The following is a 5,938-nucleotide window of genomic DNA, read 5'->3' as shown; positions in this document are numbered from 1 at the left end:
TGCAGTTCTTATGCATGTGTTCTTACAGGAAGGCTTCATCCATTTTTTGGTTTTTCGAGACAGGGTTTCTCTGTAGCTTTGGTGCCTGTCCCGGAACTAGCTCTTGTAGACCAGGCTGGCCTCGAACACCCAGAGATCCGCCTGCCTCTGCCTCCCGAGTGCTGGGATTAAAGGCGTGCGCCACCACCGCCCGGCAAGTTTTATTCATCCATAAATTTTGCTATAATTCTAATGATAATTGTTTACAGTGAGATACAGTGTGTACACATATAATGTAGCATAGGCATAGGAAAAGCACTGCCATTTGATGAACATTAATCCAATGATCAATCAATTCTATCTTCAGTAGCTACTGTGTCTATCAACATTTACTTTCTGTTGAGAACGTGAGAGACATATAGATAAGTAACTTCTGAACTAAGTGAAATAATGAGAATGATCCATTTAGACAGGAAGCTATCAAGGGAAGAGACCATGACTGCGTTAAATGAAAGTGTTAAGTCATTGATTATTTTACATTTTATCGAATTACATCTTTAGAATTGTCATAAATCCCTCTGGACTTTCTCCTAATGAGAACAAAGGTACTATATTTACAGGATCCAAAGAACTTCTGAACTCCCATCAAGTGTCACACAGGGGTACAGAATCCTGATATCAGAAGAGAGTAGAGATTAATAAATATGGAGCAACTAGATGTGAGTCCTGAAGAAAAAAATTAGGTTGTTCAGAGTGGAACTGGTGATCTTGATTTTTAAATCAGAGAAAATTGTGTAAACACAGATGAAAGTTGATAATAGAATGGATTATTCACTAATATAGTTTCAACTGAGAATCTCACACAGAAATTTTCAAGCAATATAGGTGAATAACTATACCACATTTTAGAATCCTTAATAAATGGGGAAGTGAGAGGACCAAAATAATATTGAATTCTTTTTACATAGTGCTTGCTCACATACTTTGTTCATCAATTTTACCAGTATTCTTTCCTCTCACTGATAAGTATCACTTTAAAACTTCATCTAGTGCTATAAAGCTACAGGTCTAATGAAGAACAATCTCAACCCAATGTTATTTCCATTTTCTTTAAAGAAACATGTTTCTTGTTCGACATTTTCAACTTAATTTGAGACTAGCCTTTTAGGAGGAGAAAATGAAACATTATATTCCATAACATATCGGGCTGCTATATATGAACAAAAATAGACCCATCTTTCAAAGGAATGTCTTTTTCTGAAACATAGCAAATTGTTCACAGCTTTTACTCATGTCAGAATTTATCGCTTATTTATTGTTTTGATTTGATACTCAGCAGTCACGTTTTAGTGTGTGTATGTGCAAATGGACTATTTGCTATTTAGGAAATGACAACTATACATATGCCAAGTCACTATAACACTTGTAAGTAAGTTATAAAATAACATCTATTACACTGTGTCAAATAATTATGGTTTAGCGGAGTGATAATTTCTGTTTTAATGGAGGGAAGAGGTAAGGGAAAACATAGAGCTGTAGTCTTTAAAAAGCCTTAAAGTAGCATCAAAACCATGTTGCAGCACTTCTTTCTCTACTACAGACCATATAATTACATCTGGCTACTGGAGTCCAATATTATATCATATATACCTCCTCAAGCTCAACCTATTTCCTAATCAATTTATTCCACTAGTGGTCATAAATCATGGTTGGTGAAAAAATTTAAAGTAAGATAGAAGGTTGCAAATTTGGGCAGGTATTCTTTACGTCTTGTATACATTAAGAGGTTTATTAATATTACATTAGAAATGGACCAAGCATTTTTTCCTTTTATTTGTATTCATTTTATGCAGGTCTCTACCACAGTTGTTATGACATCTTTTGTTCTGCAATCTTTAATATTTAAAAGTTTCCCCATCATTGAATGCCCAATTCAAATTAATTTTTTTATTGATTTTGTATTTTTAATTTGGTAAGATTTTTTTTTTCGAGACAGGGTTTCTCTGTGGTTTTGGAGCCTGTCCTGGAACTAGCTCTTGTAGCCCAGGCTGGTCTCGAACTCACAGAGATCTGCCTGCCTCTGCCTCCCGAGTGCTGGGATTAAAGGCGTGAGCCACAACCGCCCGGCTTTGGTAAGATATTTTTAAAAACTGTACATGTTGCACTTTCCCTTGCACTTTACTTGACAGACACATTTGGTTGATTTATGCTAAATACATAGTTAATGAAATAAATTGAACTTCACTTAGAAACATATAACATAACATTGTATATGTTACTTGTTTCCCATTTTCATAAATAAAGTTTTAAAAGAATTTTGAAGAACAGTCAGGGTTCCCTCCCCTGTGGAAAGTCCAAGGTCCTCCCCGCTCCATCCAGGTCTAGGAAGGTGAGCATCCAAACTGGCTAGGCTCCCACAAAGCCAGAACATGAAGTAGGATCAAAACCCAGTGCCATTGTCCTTGGCTTCTCATCAGCCCTCATTGTCCGCCATGTTCAGAGAGTCCAGTTTTATCTCATGCTTTTCAGTCCCAGTCCAGCGGGCCTTGGTGAGCTCCCAATAGATGAGCACCACTGTCTCCGTGGGTGGGTGCACCCCTCATGGTCCTGATTTCCTTGCTCATGTTCTCCCTCCTTCTGCTCCTCATTTGGACCTTGGGAGCTCAAACAAAAGAATTAACTGCAGGGGGATTTGTAGCCCTTTGGTTGAGGACAGGGCATACGATAATCTTGTCAATCCAAGTTTGGGCATAAATGCTTAGTATCTGTTTCCTCATTATTACATAATTACAACAATATTGTTTGTCAAAAAAGAATAAAAACATTCAGAATTCAGAATTCAGAATTCAGAAAATTAAAAAAAAAAAAGAATTTTGAGCCAGTGATATGGCCAAATGGGTGAAGTCACTGGATGCATGCATTCTAGCTGCATGACCCACAGTGAAAGGGGAGAATGAACTCTTCAAAGTTTTCCTCTGTTGTCTTCATGCACACTCTGGTAGTTTAGATCAAATACGAATATACATATGAGCACCTTGGCACATGTGAATGCATACAAACATGCTTGCACACACACACACACACACACACACACACCAAATAATTTCAATACAGTACAATGTTTTCATTTCAGAAAAAAAAAATCAATGATCTAGAAGTGACTTCCATAAAAAAATGCACAACACCCTCTACCTGCAATTAAACTTAATGCTTAAATTTAACTATATATATAATCAAATATATGCTAAATATATATCACAAATATATAATGATATCTCAGCGTGTAAACTATTTTCCATACAAATACAAAAATCAGAGTTCAATGCTAACTACCTATGTGAAAAATAAAGGGCCAGAACTACAGTGTGCACCTATAATCAGTCCTAAAACTGTAGAAGCAGAAAGGAAGAATTTCTGGGTATTGATGGTAAAATAATCTAAATACTTCGGTGAGCTACTGTTTAGTGAAGGACCATCTCAAAATATACAGTGGAGAGCAATGTATGATAATGGCCCAAATTGATTTCTGGTGTACATACCCACACTAAAACAGGTCTACACACTCTAGAAACAGGTATAATACATGAATAAGGACACACATGCATATACTCACACATGTACAAACATACACATCTATTTGAAAGCATTTTAAAAGTACTATTTTCTCTCTGATTGTAAACTGCAACCCTGCCAATAGGTGGTACTGAAATAGTAGAATCACAGTGTTGATATCTGCATATAATATATAATTTACCATAAAATTAAAATTTAAAAAGTTGTCTACCATCTATTAAAACCATGGGATAGAACTGAATTCTAATAGACTCAGCTTGCATAAGCAAAAGTATATTTCCTATGCTTTAGGAATTATGGTAGGATAGTATTGAAACTTTTTAAATTATCTTTAGTCAGTAAAATAGAATAAATATAGAAACCACAACATATATATTATTTAAACATTCAACAAATATATTCATTAGTCCTTTCCAAAGCCTTAACTAAAGATAATATAAAATTTGAAATGCTTTGAAAGTTTTGATAATTTGATTTCATTTTTATATATGTCTAGGTACAATATGCATTTACTATAATTTTACTGTTAATGGTTTGTATAAATTCATAATCTATTTAATAGATGCTATAATGAGACATTTGGAACTGACCTCTTGTTGCACCTAATTTGTCATTGCTTTACATTAGCTATATAATAATTATATTTTATATTTTACTTTTCTGTTATTTATAGACTTTTATCATGATTCTGTAACTTCAGTCTTCCAGCTTTGTGATAATTACACAAGCACAGCAAATCTCAATTATTTGTAGTAACTATACACTAACAAGTAATTTTGAAATCATAATTAATAAAAATGAGGCAAGTGTTCTACATAACTCTGACTCTTTGTCCATAACATTTTCCTCAACTGGTCAACTTATAAGGTTCTTTTAAAACTTGTTATTTTTAGTTATGCATATATTTTATGTATGCGGTAGGCTCATAGTGCCTGCACAAGTGAAAATGCATCAAAACCTCCTGGAGTTGTAGTTCTAGAAATTTGTGAACTATTGAATGTGGTTGATAGAAACTGAACTTGGGTCCTCTGCAAGAGCCGTCTTCACTCTTAACTGCTGAACCATCACTCCAACCTTCATGTAAAGTTCTTAAATGCATATTTCTTCTTATGGGCATCTCATAATTTACAATCAATGCATTTTTGTGACTTTTAACAATAAATTCATAACAACCAATATTTTAAATCATGCTTGAATTAATTCTAACACATTTTTTTTTGTGCAAGTCATATTATAACTTCCTACTTCAGAAGCCAAATTACAAAACACTATGCTTTGGAGGCCATTTCTAACAATAAATTATTAATGTAAATTATGAAATGCAATAAATTTGACACTAAATAGACTATTGAAAGCACTTGTTTATGATATGGAATACAATATAAGAAAACAGAACAGTTTACCTGACTTTATGCAAAATATATGCATATATATAACTATATACATGATATAAAGAAACCAAATTTTCTCATACTCTTTATAGGGGTTAGCAATGAATATGTGTGATAATATAGTATACTGCTAGGCTATACTGTTAAATGGTAGGTATATTTAATGTATATGTATCTTACAATTTCTTTTTTCTGTTCCTGGGTTTATTGGAACCTAACCTCATTGTAATGAAGGAACATGAATACTTAAAGTATTTAAAGAATGTAGTTAATTAACTATTATGTACTCTTATAGCAGCAATTCCAAGATTTGCAGAGTTAATGTATTAATTCTCTGACGCATTCTGACTTCTCCTAAGAAATGTTTCATAATTTATGAGCCATTTTTAGGTGAAAGGAAATGCAAATTCACTTTATTTTTGGAACTTGGATATATTCTCATATATAAATAAGACACAAGATTGTTTTAAATTAAATTGTTTGTGTTCAATGGATAGGGTATGAAGTTTATGAACAAATTCAAATTATACCCTCACAAAAGATAAGCAATCATTAATAGTTTTTAAAAATAGAGTATTTGATAGAACATAAATTCCCAGTATTTTATTTGCTTTCATGTAGAAATAAAAACTGCATTAATCATTGATTTGTATAAGCAGAGAGTTTTATACATCTTCATTTATAAAATGTTGCTCCTATAATAGTACATATTTCAATGATAATTCACAAGGGCTTGGACTTTGTCAAAAATATACAATAACATATTTTATTTTATGTTGTAACAAACTCCTAAAATGAAAGTGAATGCACTTTAAAGAGTCTTTAGAGAAATAGAACTGATAGAATGAATACATACAGTATCTATTAGATTGCATTAAAGCTTATGGTCCGCTGGGCGGTGGTGGCGCACTCCTTTAATCCCAGCACTTGGGAGGCAGAAGCAGGCAGATCTCTGTGAGTTCGAGACCAGCCTGGTCTACAAGAGCTAGTTCCAG

Source organism: Microtus ochrogaster, unplaced genomic scaffold (assembly GCF_000317375.1).
Source record: "Microtus ochrogaster isolate Prairie Vole_2 unplaced genomic scaffold, MicOch1.0 UNK13, whole genome shotgun sequence".
Taxonomy (NCBI): Eukaryota; Metazoa; Chordata; class Mammalia; order Rodentia; family Cricetidae; genus Microtus; species Microtus ochrogaster.
This window is presented reverse-complemented; position numbering follows the sequence as displayed.